Source organism: Puma concolor, chromosome C2, assembly GCF_028749965.1.
Source record: "Puma concolor isolate L17-30 chromosome C2, mPumCon1.1.hap2, whole genome shotgun sequence".
Lineage (NCBI taxonomy): Eukaryota > Metazoa > Chordata > Mammalia > Carnivora > Felidae > Puma > Puma concolor.
Window position 1 is genome coordinate 154,569,818 of NC_141675.1, and position 15,975 is coordinate 154,585,792.

The 15,975-nt window shown below is 42.8% G+C and overlaps 1 protein-coding gene across 4 annotated transcripts in view; it reads left to right on the forward strand.

Annotated features, from left to right (window-relative positions):
• The window catches only part of IGSF5 (immunoglobulin superfamily member 5), a 94,435-nt gene that overhangs the window by 72,083 nt on the left and 6,377 nt on the right, over positions 1-15,975 (forward strand). For 2 of the 4 annotated variants that reach the window (XR_015240460.1, XR_015240463.1), the window contains one exon: positions 986-3,402. The gene's annotated coding sequence lies outside the window, so the exon portion shown is untranslated. Of the gene's footprint in view, positions 1-985; positions 3,403-15,975 lie in introns of those variants that run through there. The other 2 variants (XR_015240461.1, XR_015240462.1) reach the window with 2 other exon arrangements.

The window sequence follows — 15,975 nt, forward strand, 5'->3', positions numbered from 1 at the left end:
GGCATCATTTGATGCTGAACTTTTAATCTGGTGTATTTCATTAGCAGGATGCCTTCAAGGCTTTTCTATGTGGGAGTGTGTGTCAAAATTTCCTTCCTTTTTAAGGCTGAAAAATATTGCACTGTATGTAGAGACCACATTTTGCTCATCCATTCGTCCACGAATAGACTTTTGGCTTGTTCTCACCTTTTGGTTCTTATGAATAATGCCACTATGAATAAGGGGTTACAAATATGTGTTCAAGTCCCTGCTTGCAGTTCTGTTGGGTATCTACTCAGAAGTGGAGTTGTTGGACCAGGTGATAACTCTATGTTTAATTTTTTGAGGAACCTTCATACTGTTTCCACAGTGGCTGCAGCCTTTTACATTCTTGCCAACAGTGCACCGGGGTTCCAAGTTCTCCCCATCCTCGCTAATACCTTGCTTTTTTCACTCAATTATTTATCTTGGGAAACTTTCCATATGAATATATAAAGAGCATCTTGTTATTTTCTGATTTTTTAAAATAATAACCGTCTTAATGGGTGTGAAGTGGTATCTCATGATTTTGATTTGCTTTTCTCTAATGGTTAGTAATATTGAGCACATTTTTATGTGCTTTTTGGCCATTTGGGTGTCATCTTTGGAGAAAAGCCTATTCAAGTTCTTTGATAATTTTTTAAAAAGATTTATTTATTTATTTATTTATTTATTTATTTATTTATTTATCAAGGATGAGCAGGGGAGGGGCAGGGAGAGAGGGAGAGAGAGAATCCCAAGCAGGCTCTGCACCTGTAGTGCAGAGCCCGACGTGGGGTTTGAGCCCACGAATCGTGAAATCATGACCTGAGCCAAAACCAAGAAACAGACGCTTAACCAACTGAGCCACTCAGGCGCTCCACTTTTTTATATATTCAAACACCACGATACATTTGCTACTTTTGATAAAAAATATATAACAGGCAGTAGTTATAACATAAGGACTTTTCTGCCTCACATTGAACAGAATTTATCCTTTCCTTTCCAACTCAGCGATGTCTTGCCCCCGTGACTTCACCGCCCTGCAGGACAGGAAAAACCGAGGTGTTGGCCATGATGCAAATATCCAGATGTGGCCGTTGTCGAGCCAACACTTTCGACTTCTTGGTGTAAGGTTTTCAGTTCATTTACTTAACATTTACTATGATCCTGCTATAGTGGGCACTGTTCTTGCAGTTGACAAAATGAAAGTGAACTAGAAACGGTTACTGTCTTTGTAGATCTTGCAGAGGAATAGACAAATAATTATAAGAGAAGGTGCAAGGGCTGTAGGTCAGTGGGAATGCAGGGAATGTTCTTGGGCATTACTCTAATTAGAAATGTCTTGGGCTCTATCACATGAGTCCAAAGACATAGAGGACTGTTACTCTATCAGATAATCATAAATTAGAACCAGAACATGGGGCGCCTGGGTGGCGCAGTCGGTTAAGCGTCCGACTTCAGCCAGGTCACGATCTCGCGGTCCGTGAGTTCGAGCCCCGCGTCAGGCTCTGGGCTGATGGCTAAGAGCCTGGAGCCTGTTTCCGATTCTGTGTCTCCCTCTCTCTCTGCCCCTCCCCCGTTCATGCTCTGTCTCTCTCTGTCCCAAAGATAAATAAACGTTGAAAAAAAAAATTAAAAAAAAAAAAAAAAGAACCAGAACAAAGGCTATTTGCAATGTCTCCACCCTAAACTCATCACTTTCCTATAGGCTCTTCAGCTACAAACTGGTACAAAGGTGGGGTATAAATTCATAAAGTCACGAGTAGCGAATAGTGGAGATGAGTCATTCTAATTAAATTTTTCTTGAACACCTACTGGATGACCAATATTGTGCTTAGGCAGGGTCATAAAAATACTTCTCTGATCTTCTCCACCTCAGCCTTGTAGTAAATCTACCTCCTGGGGCAAGACTGACAAAAATGGCATATGGTGCTTATGGCAGACATCACCAGTTGATAGTGGCTTTTACCCACTTAGTCCGTGGTGGCTTCCCAACCCATGGCCATCAGTCAATAAGAGTTGGCATTATAGATTAAGCCCATTTGCTATTTGGTTGCTGAGGTCTCTATTTGGGTCTCCTCAAATTTGGGGGTCTCTATTAATGTCTGTTGCTTGGAGGAGAGAAAACTTTAGTGATTCAGGGAATGAAGCCAGAGAGGCTGTCCCCTTCTGGGCCTGGATTCTGGTGAGTTAAGGTTGCCACCTCTTTTTTCACTCCTAAGTTTATAATTTCTCTTTAAAAAATATTATGTTTAAGAACAAAAGCTTCAATGTGCTGGTCCTTGAAAAGAAACAGTCATCGCAGGCTTTCATTTGACTGATGTGTTCACGCATTTGTTTTCATCCTGTTCGTCTCTGTATCCCGAGCTCCTGCCGTAGTGCTTAGGACATGATAGGGCTCAGAGAACATTAGCTGGATGAATGGCTGAATTTACAGGAAGCCAGAGTGTTGAGACTACCCATTTGGTTAAATAAAAGTACACGTAGATGGTAGTATAATCACCAAGTCATTGTTTCCCAGGCAAGGAGGAGTGTTCTCTGATAAGATTGCTACTTGAAAGCCATGTATTCAGGTATTCATTCATTCATTTATTCATTCAGAGTATGTTTGTCTTGGGTACTTGAGGGCAGACCAGGAGCATGATCCCCCAACCCCATGGAGCTTCCAGTCTAGTTGAGGTGACACACCTTGACACACCTTAGACAATTAAATACACAACTACAAACTGATAAATACTGGAAGAGAGAGTTCAAGAAAGAAGCAGTTTAGATGGGGTGTAAAGTAATCAAAACCACAATGAGATACCACCTCACACCTGTCAGAGCGGGTAACATTAACAACTCAGGCAACAACAGATGTTGGTGAGGATGCGGAGAAAGAGTGTTTCTTTTGCACTGCTGGTGGGAATGCAAACTGGTGCAGCCACTCTGGGAAATAGTATGGAGTTTCCTCAAAAAATTAAAAATAGAACATCCCTACGACCCAGCAATTGCACCAATAGGTATTTATCCACGGGATACAGGTATGCTGTTTCGAAGGGGCACATGCACCCCCATGTTTATAGCAGCACTATTGACAATATCCAAAGTATGCAAAGAGCCCAAATGTCCATCGATGGATGAATGGATAAAGAAGATGTGGTATATAGATACAGTGGAGTATTACTTGGCAATCAAAGAAGAATGAAATCTTGCTATTTGCAACTATGTGGATGGAACTAGAGGGTATTATGATAAGCAAAATTAGCCCAAGAAAGGAAAATATCATATGACTTCAGTTATATGAGGAATTTAAGAGACAAAACAGATGAACATAAGGGAAGGGAAGCAAAAATAATATAAAAACATGGAGGGGAACAAAACATAAGAGACTCTTAAATATAGAGAACAAACGGAGGGTTACTGGAGGGGTTGTGGGAGGGGGGATGGGCTAAATGGGGAAGGGGCATTAAGGAATCTACTCCTGTAATCATTATTGCACTATATGCTAACTAACTTGGATGTAAATTAAAAAATAAATAAGTTGTTAATAACAAAAAAATGGGATGTAAAGAAAGGTTGGCTGGTGAAGAGGTGGGGTGGAACTCGGCACTCAGTCCTTCACCTGGAGATCTTCTGAGCCCTGACACACGCCCCAGAAGGAAGGACCAAGAGGTACCAAGAAGCTGCCCTTGTTGTATCAGAGGTCCCTGGGTTCTTAGAGTGAACTGTTCTCCTCCATGAGTATGCAGTGTCTTATCTAACATGCTCTACCTGTGGTGGGATCGGAGTGTGCTTTCCAACATCATTAAAATTTTAGCTGCTCAGACTTTGGTTCCAGAGAGGCAATAAACTAAATATTTAAGAGGGCCTAGGATTAAAGTAGACAGACAACCCCAAAAAAGTCTCCTACTTTGTAATTATAAAAATTAGCATAGTTTCCACTTCATGAAAATGTACGCTTACAGTTTATTGGTTTTCACTTTATGGTGGCTTAACTAAATCTGAGCTCGGATTTTTAAAATTCCATAAAAATAGTGACTTGATTCTGTTCTATTTAAAGCTTCAATTTCTTTTCTCAATTTTATGAAACAATTTTAATTTTATGTCAGATTTCAAATCCTGGTAAGACTTTGGAATGCTTATGCTATTTGATTGGCTCCCTCCCTCCCTCCTTTTCTCCTTCTTTTTACTCCTTCCTTCCTTCCTTCCTTCCTTCCTTCCTTCCTTCCTTCCTTCCTTCCTTCCTTCCTTCCTTCCTTCCTTCCCCTGTGTTCTCTCTCTCTTTGCAAAATATAGAATTTGAACCTAAAAAAACCCTCTAAAATTAAACCCTAAAAAAAAGTTAGAACCCGTCTTCTCTTTACTAATACACTCTGTAAAGTTTTTTAGTTATCTCTAGAGTAAGACAAAGGAGACCATTTTACAACCCTGTCTACCAATAAGGATAGATATAAGAAACAAAATGTTTAAAGACTGATCGTTAGTATTCTCTGTTCATGTGACCATACTATCGACTTCCAGGAAGTCAATATTCATCAACTTTCCATTTGCTTCTGCATAACCAAGTCTTCCTATTATCTATTTTTCATCCCTGGTATCCGATGTTTGGGGCCACTTGCTGCTCCCTTGGCTGGGACAGTGTTTCCACTTCCTGAATGTCCTTCTCAGGGTGGTCTTTGCAGCAGAGGATCAAGATGAATGTCCCTGGGGTTCTGGCGATAGCCCAGGATGGCTTACCAAAGGCATGAGGCTCTTGTGTGATCTCATAGTTTCATATTTCCCCTATAATTGCATTTTTATTATGTTCCTATTTGTTTTAAAAATGTTTATTTCTCCAAATCTTCAAGTAACCTTGATGCTTTCAGATGCTTTATCAGGCACTTGTGCCCTACAGCTGTGTGCCTGAGGAACAGGGAGTACTTGGCCCAGATGAGCTGCACAATGTCTAGTTAAGGTTGATTGAATGCTCTTGGCGGTGGGCGGAGACTGGAGCCTGACCTTCTCATGTTGCCCGAGGAGCCAGCAACCTGCTGTCCCAACTGTGAACACAGTCCTACCTCCACATCTTCCCCACATGGCTCCTCAAGTGAGTCCACAGGAACCAGCAGGAAACTGGAGAAAAGAGGGCCACTTACATGTGGCTCAGTCAGGGCACTGTTTACATTTGTAGGGAGAATCTCTTTCCTGATAGAAGGCACCAAATGCAGCTTTTTCAATATCCTCTCACATCTCCAAATGCCATCTCCTGCCTGAGGGACCTCCTTTATTGCCCCAGCTAGAGATGGGATCCTCCTCCTTCAAACCCACATGGCAAAAGCAAAGTGGAACAAAACAAAAGAAAGAGACAGAGTTGAACAGAAAGTGATCAAATTAGAGAATCATTATTTTGTCATTGCCACTAATTGGGTCAGGTGAAACCATGAGTTGAAAAGTTTGGAAGCAGGATCATCATGCCGCATCAGAGTAGCACTCCCCAGGCTATTTATTAATCACAAGGGGAAACTTCCCTTCCCATCCCAGCCACCTGTCAGCATCAGGGTCAGGGGAGAAGCTGACATCATGGGCTCCTGCTCTGATGAAAGGAGAAGGGCAGGCATCAAATATTTAGCATTCTGGCCCAACACGTTGCACCTGAATCGAATAATGAGGCCACCATGAGACAAAATCAGACTGCATGACATTCTACAGAACAATAGGCTTGGGCTCTTAAAAAATATGGTACTAATGAAAACGAAAACAAAAACAGAGGCAAGGGATCTGTTCTGGGTAAAAGGAGACAAAAGAGGCATGAAGATTACGTGGTCCTTGGTAGGGGTCTTGGATAGCTGGGACATATGATAATATTATTTATCAGTGTTAAATTCCTCAGGTGTGACAGTGATATTCAAATTATGTAGGAAAATATCCCTTTTTTTTTTTTTTAAAGAAACATTTGGGGATGAAACCTTTGGGGATGAAGGGTTATAAAGACTTGAACTTACTTTCAAATAATAGATAAATAGATAAGGATAGAGCCAGCAGCAGAAAGAGAGAGGGAGAGAGAGAGGGAGGGAGGGAGGGAGGGGGAGAGAGAGAGAGAGAGGAGAGGAGGGCAAGCAAATGTTGGGGAGATGTGCATAGTTGGCGACATGGGTTCAAAGGTATGTGAGTGTTTATTGTATTTTTTACTTTTTTTTTGTAGATTTGAAGTTTTTCACACTTAAAAAAAAAGATCCATGGCAACATGGCAACATTCCTATCTACAACTCTCATTTGGCAAATTTTAAATCTTGTGCTCCAGTTGTTTGTGGGTGTTCTACTGTCCTAATAAGATGCTGACTTTTTCTCTCTCCTGCATTCTACAAGCACCCAATGAGGCTAATTCATGGCTTGCAAGCCACCATACAGATTCCATAAATATCACTTGCATGAGTGCTGTGTACTAGTACCTTGAACATTGAGTAAATGAATGAGCTTCTCCTCTGGGGCAAGTCTCTCTTGCAAAATCTCTTTCATAAGGAATTTTCACCTCTGTGGTCATGAAGGTCTTGTGGGTCCTTTCAGCATTCAGGCTCCACGTTCAGGATGCTGTAGGTCTTGACCTTGAAGGCCTGACCTTCATCTACACAAGGTGATGGGAATTTTTGTGTGTGTGGCTTATATGAGAGAGCTGCCCAAATAACTTGAAAGTAATGCAATAATAAGGCTTTTACAATGGAGGAGAGATGAGGCACATTTAAGATGATAAAGTTTTTATGAAGTTATGTTTTAAGCACGGACAATAGAAGGGAAATGCACATTTAAGTTAGAACAGTCAGTTTTTGCAAAACAATATATTTATTCAAGGTTCAGGAACCTTGTATATTTTTCTCATTTCCATTTGACTTGGGAAGCACTTGTTAATTTTATAAAGGGGCTCTGTGATGGCGATGAGAGGCTCTCAACCTTCACATCACATCCCAATGAAGTCTTGGGACTTTCACGATCTTTTTCTTGAGTACCCCACAATTTGTTGCTTTTCTGAACCCATCCTGGATGGAGATGAAAGCATATAGCTTCTTCACTGAAGAGACAGGTTGATAGTGAAGGACTACTCCCTTTCTCTTAGGAGGACTGGTGTTTTTCCAGTGGGGTTCCTTCATGAGTTTTGAATTCTGAGCACCTCCAGGTTGGGCTGGATGCTGATGGGGACTCCTGCTGCTGCTGAGGCTCCAGGTGGAGGGGTCAGCACTGTTCCTAGGGATGTACAGGAAAGCAGACACTCCACCTATAGTTCAACCCCATTATCAGTCAGACGGCCAGCTGACTGCCTTCCCTAGCTCACCTGCAAAGCAGGCACACCTTGCCAAGGTGAGCGTTATTACTTCTTGGAGACAAGGCAGTTGGTCTCACCCAATGAGAGGGATGTCGCTTCTATAACATGACTTTGTTGTTGCCCCCTTGCAAAGCAATAAACCCTGGTATTATTGTGCCCAGGAGTGTTTGGCTTCTTCCCAGGGCCAGCTTCCATTACAGGAGCCTCCTTGCTGGCTGTGAATGGGTTTGTCTTCGTCTACAGGAAGGAGGACACTATTCTAATGAGATTGTTTACCTCCAAATCTTTCCCAATGATTGGAACAGTGTCTGTGTTCTCAATTCATAGGCTTGCAAGTTATTGGAGGATATAATAAAATTAGACCAAAGCCCCCGCTAAATTCTATGTATCATGCTTTGCTTTTGTTATTGTTTTTGACTCTATTTGAATTTTTTGATTCCAGTCTGGAGCACGAAGAGATCCCCCTCTTCTCTTTCAATTTCATGGACCAGTGGGGCTGAAGGGTATATTCACAGGGCACACTGTTGTTTCTCTCATCTTGGGTCCTGTGGTGTCCTAATGATTGACTTATTTGAATATTTAAATTTTACTTTATATTAATTTTTTAAAATAGGAAATATATTTGCAAGACTTGAAATTCAAAACAATGAGATATTTCTACCCATTCCATCTCCCACCTGCCCTGTGCTATGATCCTCTACTTGCCCTCAATGTCCATTTTATGCTCTCTTCTGCCCCGTCAGCCTAAAAGCTGCCCTGTGAAGTGCACTGACTAGCCTTCTTGCCCATCAGCCAGGAGGAGGTGCTGTCAGGGAGAGTGCTGGAGGGAGCCTGGGTGGCATATACGTATACAGTTTTACTCTCCTCCTTAGATGAAGGGCAGCGCAGTTTTCACTGGATGGTATATCTTGGAAGTACAGTATATCAGTGCATAAGGAGACTCCTTCTGTTCTCTCTCCTTTTCTTCTTCTTTTCCTCCCTTCCCTCCTGCCCTCCCTCCTTTGCGCCTGCCTTCCTTCCTTCCTTCCTTCCTTCCTTCCTTCCTTCCTTCCTTCCTTCCTTCCTTCCTTCCTTCCTTCTTCTCCTGCTCTAGTCCTGCCTGAATTAATAAAGTTTTTGTTCACACTTGCTGTGTGTGTCAGGGTTGGGGGCGGAAGGTAAGTTGTATGTCCCATGGTGTGGTCCCACTGAGTGGGAGAGGGAATCTGTGTTTGGGTTTGGATGTTCCCAAATCCACCTTCTTAGGGGATTGAGCACCAGGATGTTTGGGAGCTAGAGAGAAAAAGAGATTGGGAGAGTGGCAGGGAAGGCCGAGAGATAGGGATGGGTGGGTAGGTGGGGGGAGGTACAGTGTCTTTGACCACAGTGGGTCAGCACTGTCTTTTGCTTCACCTTTGCAAAGCTTTCTCCTCAGCCCTTTGGTCTACAATGTGTGAGCCCAGGGGAGCCCTTGGTCCTGTGACCTCAATATGTGCTTGTGGTCTGACAGAGGAGCTAAAAAGCAACCTGCATTAGGGTCTATCAAATGAAAAAAAATGTTTTAGCTATATTTGACTCAGGTTTTAATTTATTCATGGGGCTGATGGCCTCCCAGCATGTTGCCCATCTGGCATCGCTATCTGGGAGCACTATTTAATCTGAGGAGCTGAGAGCCTTTGACCCCCTTCTACTTTCCATTCCCAGTGGCTGACTTACTTACTCTTATCAAGTAAGAGTTACTAGTTCAATTTCCCTTCCAAGAAAGGAAGGAAAGAAAATGGCCATTCTGGAAAAAAGTGGGAGGCTTGCTTAGAAGAAGGTTTTTGGGGGGAGAAGTCACAAGGTATAAACAACTCAACAAGAGCAGTGGAAAGCCGTTGTTCTCCACTGGGAAGTTCTGCCAACATAACTATAGGGTCATGAGAGAGGAGAACTTTCCTGCTTTCCCACCTGGAAATGTTTTCCTTTGAGCTTTTTGACTGAACAGAAAATCCATGTTGACTTGGAGGTGAGCAGTACAAGTCATTCCTACCTGCATTTGGAGACCCAGGCTCTGTCAGGGGCAAAGCAGGCACAAGCTTCCGGAGAGAACAGTCTGGAATGGGATCTCAGGCGGGACCCAACTTCCAAAGGTGACCAGCTTGCCCACAGCTTCCTTTTCAGCTGGGCTTAGGTGCCCTTCCTCCTGAAGTTATTTAGAATAACATGGCCCCTAAATCTAGAGCCCTGGCAAACAGGTGTTGGGTATGGCTGCCCTTTCATCAAGTTTCTTGAAACCAGAAAAGAAGAGTGGAGGCAGAGGTATACTTTTATCATCACCCTTTCTAAACTGCAAGAAATAATTATTGAGGCCTTTTTTAAACACATTAATTCCCTTGTCTGAATAGAGATTGAAATTTGTTAACTGATAATTGATGTCTTTTTTGCCTTTTAATTAAAAGTTAACTGCCAGTGGAAAGTGCCAAGGAAAATTCTCATGCTGTACGCAGTCAGTTAATGCTTCTGTGCTTTCCTGACCCGTGGCCAGTTGGAGGGCCAGAGGGTGGCATCTGCATGCAAGTGACAGGTTAGGGACTTGGGGAGCTTGAAATAAAAGTTATTTCTTTTATGCAAAATTATGCAAAAGGTAAGCTGGAATAATTAAAAATGAAATCCATGTCCAAGCCCATAACCCCTTGAGCTACCATTCCAAGCCCTGATTCCTGCTTGCTGGGGAGGAGAAGAAAGCTTTGTTTTGTCTTCCTGAGGAAGACTGATGAGTCACCACAGATAATGGCTTTCTCCAGTATTTTCCATAAGCAGAGGACAGCTGGCCACCATACTCTAAGTCTCCACTGGGATGATACCTCCTTTTTGCCCTTCCAATTGTCATGAGCTGTCACAGATAGCGTTTAAAATTTCCCCAAAGGATTTTTCTTGCCACCATTGTTTATACCTTAGTTAACGGCACGTGCTATGTTCTGCCCAAGGTCAGGGGGTGGGACACAATGTTCTTACCTAGAAGTTATATTTTTTAGTGCATTTTGCATCATCCAAGTTTAATTTGAATCCTTGTAGGATTCATATTTACCATTTATTGACTCTTATTATGTGCCAAGCACTGTGCTACAGCCCTGAAATGTTGGTTGAAACCCTATGAAATTGCAGATTATTCAAGTGTTTGACCTATAAAACTGGACATTTCCTATGGTTCAACCTAATACCCAATTTCACCTAATCCTCACAATAGATCTAAGGGGGAGGTATCCTTTAATTCAAGCTTTGGATGGTGAAGAGCCACGGGTGAGGGAGATTAAGGTATTTGCTTCAGGCCGCATGGCTGGTAGGCTGGCAGAGCCAGCCATCTTATTCTAAATAGCTTGTGTGTTTCCACCTTGCTCTGGGGCTAGGACAGGACCCACACATGTGTGTTTCAAAATGCTTGGACTGAAATTCGGGGCTTTTCAACAGGATGCAACACTGTATTCTGAGGAGGCACTTAAGGGGGCTGGTTTAGTGTCACAGTGACTGGGGAGGGGGCCCTTTTGGCATTTACTAGGTGGAACAAGGGGACTAAGTAAGCTGCAAAGTGTGTGGAGGTCCTGAACAATGACCAGTCATTGTGCTGCAATGTCAACTGCTTCCTCTTTAGCAACGTGGCCCAAATGAATGCCAGGTTTCTTCAGACAAAAAAATCTGAGACTGCCAGGGTCAGGGCCAGCCGCTGGGGCCATGATTTTTTTCCTGGACATAGTTAAGCCATCCAGGGGTGGGCACCTAGCTAAGCTGGGCTAATTTCTGGGAAATCTGGCCACATGTACACACAGAAACCCTGTGCAGCAGAAACCACACATGTGAACTTGGGCTTGTGGGCGGCCATCTTCTATTCATATGTGACCTTGAGTACCTGGGAAGGCCAGTTAGTGAGGAAAGAAGGTAGAAGCCAATCATCAATACCTGCTGGTTTCCTAAATCCCTCCCTCCAGGGACTCTCCAGGTCCCAAGTCCAGCCTTGTTCTTGATCACCTGCCTTCTTGTCCTTGGATTCTAGGACACAGCCCACCTCCCTGCAATCAATCCTTCTCTTTGGCTGACACCAGTTGGAAGTGGCTGCTGGTTTTGAAACTAAGATAAGCCTAAGCAAGAGAACTGTACCTGCTCTACCTTTGTGCACACATGATAGAATGTGGAAGATGAACCATTCTTCAGACTCTCTCGTCAGAAAATAAAGTTATCTTTCATGCAAATGAGAAGACACTCATCAATTTGACTCCACGGGAGGTTAATATTTTTAGAGTAGAAAAACTTAGCTTCCATTGTTCAAGGTGAATTTTCCATAATGAAAAAGGCAAATTACCTGTGAAACTGGCAGCTGTTATTAACTAAACAATTTCCAAAGGAAAATTTCCTGGTTTCCGTACTTAAAAACATTTTTACCCCTTTGAAATCCTTCTTTGAAATTGGTCTTGTTGTTCATCTGGAAATGTATCCAATATTCACCTATTTATTGTGTAGCTAATTTTCATAAAATGGAAATACTTTATTATAATCAGACTTCATCTTGAAGTAAGAACATGGGTGCTTTCTACATCAAATAACCATTGCGTCCAAATCCTTTTCATCCCGTGGATGTTTTGTGGGCAATAAGAGTGGCTATTTTCCTTGTGCTTGGATTGGCACTGCTTGAGTATTCCAGCTTAATTATCTTGAAGGCTTTATCTTCATCAAAGTCACCAAGCTACTTGGAAATAATAGCTCCAACATTGATTAACAGAATTATGTGTGAATAAATCCCATCCTCAGATGCTGAAAGGAGCCATGACAACAGTAGACATTTATGCCACTCTTATTTTTATAATTACAAGTATTAGATCCCATCATTGTGGAAAAAGAATACACTTCATTTTTTTTTTAAATGAAATGTGCCTATTATACAATGGGAATCAGATTCTCAGCTCATCAGGCACTTGGGGAAGTTCTTGGAGATCTGAGAATTTCTTGGAATTTTTTTGCCAGCATCAACTGTCCAGGTGACTTATCAGCATTCTAGGTAACTTCTGGTGTTTTGGACTGTAACCCAGCTCCTGCAGAGCCCATGGCTGTACCCCAGGCCTCCATCTGGATGATTCGTGTCTGAACCCCGTTCACTCATTTATCTTTGCTCACACCTCAGGGGGCGAGAAGATGGCCTGTTGAATAGAGTTGGGATTTCCCATGGTCCAGAGCTTCGGGGATGGCAGAGAGTGTGTGTGTAAGAGAGACACAGAGAGGCAGACTGTGAGGGTGGATCTGTCCATCCAGAAGCCCTGACACACACACATCTGTGCAGATGCTCTCTCAGCTCTAGGCACTGTGGTGCTGTTGTAGTAATCCTCACACTTTCATTTCTGAGTTGTGGGATGTGGGCAGGGGGGCCAGCAGAATAATGACTTCCACAAATATGTCTGCATCTTAATTCATGGGACATGTGAATATATTACCTTGCAGGGCAAAAGGGACTTTGCAGGTGTGATTAAGTTAATGGTTTTGAGGTGGGAAGATTCTCCTGGATTATCCACATGGGTCCACTGTGGTCATAAGCGTCCTCCAGGATCTCACTAAGACAATTCAGGGAGAAGATGGTGAGGCTCTGGAGATGATGGTGAAGTTCATGGAGAAGACAGTGTGACTCATGGAGAAGACAATGTGGCTTCATGGAGAGGATGGTGAGGCTCAAAGAGATAATGATGCAGCTTGACAAAGATGCTCTCTTGACCAAACTCTAGTCAGGCCCTCTGAGCCCTCTTTATGACTAGGCTTCAACCTTGGTTTATAAAATCTGCAGACTCTCAGCACAGATGATTTCACCTCCCACCCCACACTAAGAGACTTAAGCAAACACTAGCATAGTTTCTAACAGCTCAAGGCTGTGTCTCTAGGATGATGACTGCCCTCCCTTAAGTCCTGTCTGGGGGAGCTCAATGCTTCCAAAACCTGGGGGTAGGGAGATAACCCTCTGAATCTCCTCACAGAGCTGCTACTTTAGAAAGCTTGCCATTATAAATTCTTTCTCTGCCCCTTGGAATATAAATCTACCACATAGAGCTATATTCTCAAGGGCCCCAAAGCTGTCCTGGAGCAACATTCAAGGACATAACTCATTGCTTGCTCCTTGCTCTCAGTCCCTGCGGGAGGGTGAGGGCCTAACGTCAGTGGATGCCATGCTCTAACCTGTACCACTGCCCTCTCTCCTAAAGACGTGAAGTTTGTTTCTCTGTGAATAAGCACCAATGAACAAATCCAAGTGGCCTAATCACATGGACCAACACCACTTAATACCCCTTAGTGTCTTTCTATTAGCACATCCAGGCCTTTACAAAGTCTCTTGATTTTTGTCCAGGAAGTTGAGTTCCGTTCATGCTGGACCCTCTTGTCTATTGGAATAATTATGACTGAATGAAATTTGTCCTTACCACTTCTGGTGTCAAGCTTGTTGATCTTTGAGAAGCACACAGGGGACGGTGGAGTTTTATCTGTTTATAGCCCTCAGGCCTTTACTCCAGAGAGGGACAGACTTATACCACATTTCATCCAGCAACTTTCCTTGGTCCGTCATCACTGCAAAAAGTCTCACTTCTTCTGAAGCCTCAAGCCAAAGCCCCTTCATAGATGGATAAGGTGAACAAAATTTAGGCACTGTTGAAGGGAGACAGGGACTAATGCAATCAGGTAAAACCTCCTTGTTGCTCGTGCCTCTGGGTCCAGACTGAGAGAAGTACTTCCTTTTTTTTTCTGCTCTGGGAACTGTACTCTGCACTTCCTGAGGTGAGTGAGCCCAGTGATATCCTGGTCTGGTAGACTAACCACACCATGCATTCAACTGGAAAAGTACAATGGCCAGTAACAGAAGATGCATTCCTGGCAGATGTATGTTGAGTTGGTGCTCGGTCAACTGATACTAGTACCCATGGATTCCCTCTTTGTTAACCTGTTAATTCAGTCCAGTTTTCACCTATAAGAATTCTTCATGCCCATAATTACCTCCCTTCTGTACCTTGAGCTGCAGTCTGGCCTCCTGACTCCAGGATACTGACCTAGCCGGCCCTGCCTAACTCTTCTCATTTGGAACATGATTCACTTACTCATAATCTCAGGCCCTTTCTATCCCTTGGCTCTGGGCTTCTCTGTCTCCTGCACTCAGCAATTCTTTGGGTGACCTCTAGGGGAACTTCCACTGGCTCCTCCCTTCCTATGTCTTGGCTCCACCCTCTCCTATCTTCTCCAGTCCTTGGTCCTCCCATGCCAAACTACATACGGTGAGTACCACTGGCCTGCATGGAGGCACTGGTGGGCCCCCTCCCTTCTCCCAGGGGCGAAACCCCTTCCTGTAGCTATTCACCTAATTCCCTATATCTCTACCCCCTAGGCTGGTATTTTCAAGTTTCTGGCTGCTCTTTCAATAGTTGAAATACCTCACGTAGTTCTAGGTATTTTTTCGTGGCACTAGAGATCAAAGGGCTCATAGGACCCTAAAGAATTACTTCTGTCCATGGATCTTATTAAAGGCATTGCTATTACAATTAAGGGGTATGTGTTTACGTGGGAGTGGGCAGTGAGCTTGTCTACACTGTAATGTTCTGGGTAAGGATGTTGCTGTAGATGGCATTCTGGCCCTTAGACTGTTCAGGCCAAAATTGGGCCACTGAATGGAATGTTATTACCCAAAATGTTTTTGACTTGCAGGTGTGTGGTTGCAGAAACTATTTTTTTTCAGAAGAGGAAACCATTTTTTGGAAGCCTTTTCAGAAGGCTTTTTCTGGTCAGTTTCTCTATATGATGAAAATGGCCTTGCCTTTTGGGATGCAAGTGTCTGATGGCGTTTATGCATTCTTAAGCTTCGGTCACCACAATGCTGCTTTCGTCAAACTATCTCATTTACGAGGCCAGTAACTCTGAGGCTGCTCTGGTGGAACATTCTACTTGCTGCTCCCACCCCTCAGCTGTTTAATTAGGGAATTAAATTTTTCTAAAGACTTTTAGTTTCCTGCATTTAATTGACTGAGATTTTTCCTAATTTTACAATGTTGGTAATAAGTTCTTCAGCATGATTTAGTATTTGGAATTATTTAAAGCAAGTATTCATATTAAATGGAATGAACTTACCACTTTTTATGCTAATATTTTATAGTCTGGAAAGAACCAAAATGACATGAAGGTTTTGCAGATTAATTTTGGACCTCACTTTTGCTTTCATTTTGAAAGATATTAGCACAATTTCCCAGCATTCTATTGACACATGCATTAGGTCCAGATAGTGATGACCATATATAATTCTTCTTTCATGACCCACTTAAATGCTGTACAAGTTGGTGTAGGAGAAGATGCCACTGGGAATATATTATGGTTGTTTACTTACTGTCTCCCCTTTCCCCAGCTTCCACATCACACACACACACACACCCCATGTCTTTGTCTTGCTTTTGTATGCAGTATAACTCCTAGTACAAGAAAGATTCTATTAAGGGGCAGGAGAGAACAATATTAGTGGTATCCACTGTGTTAATACATCCAAGAAGAAAAACCATGATCAAATTTTAAATTTTGATTACCATACAAATTTTTCTTGAGGGAAAATAGTTGGATTGTCTGAATTCAGGGATTGGAAGTTAATATTGTGGGTAACAACAGCTAAATTACCCATGTCCCTGGCATTTTTATTTCCAAGATCACTTGGAGATTCTCACATAGACACTGAGATGTGA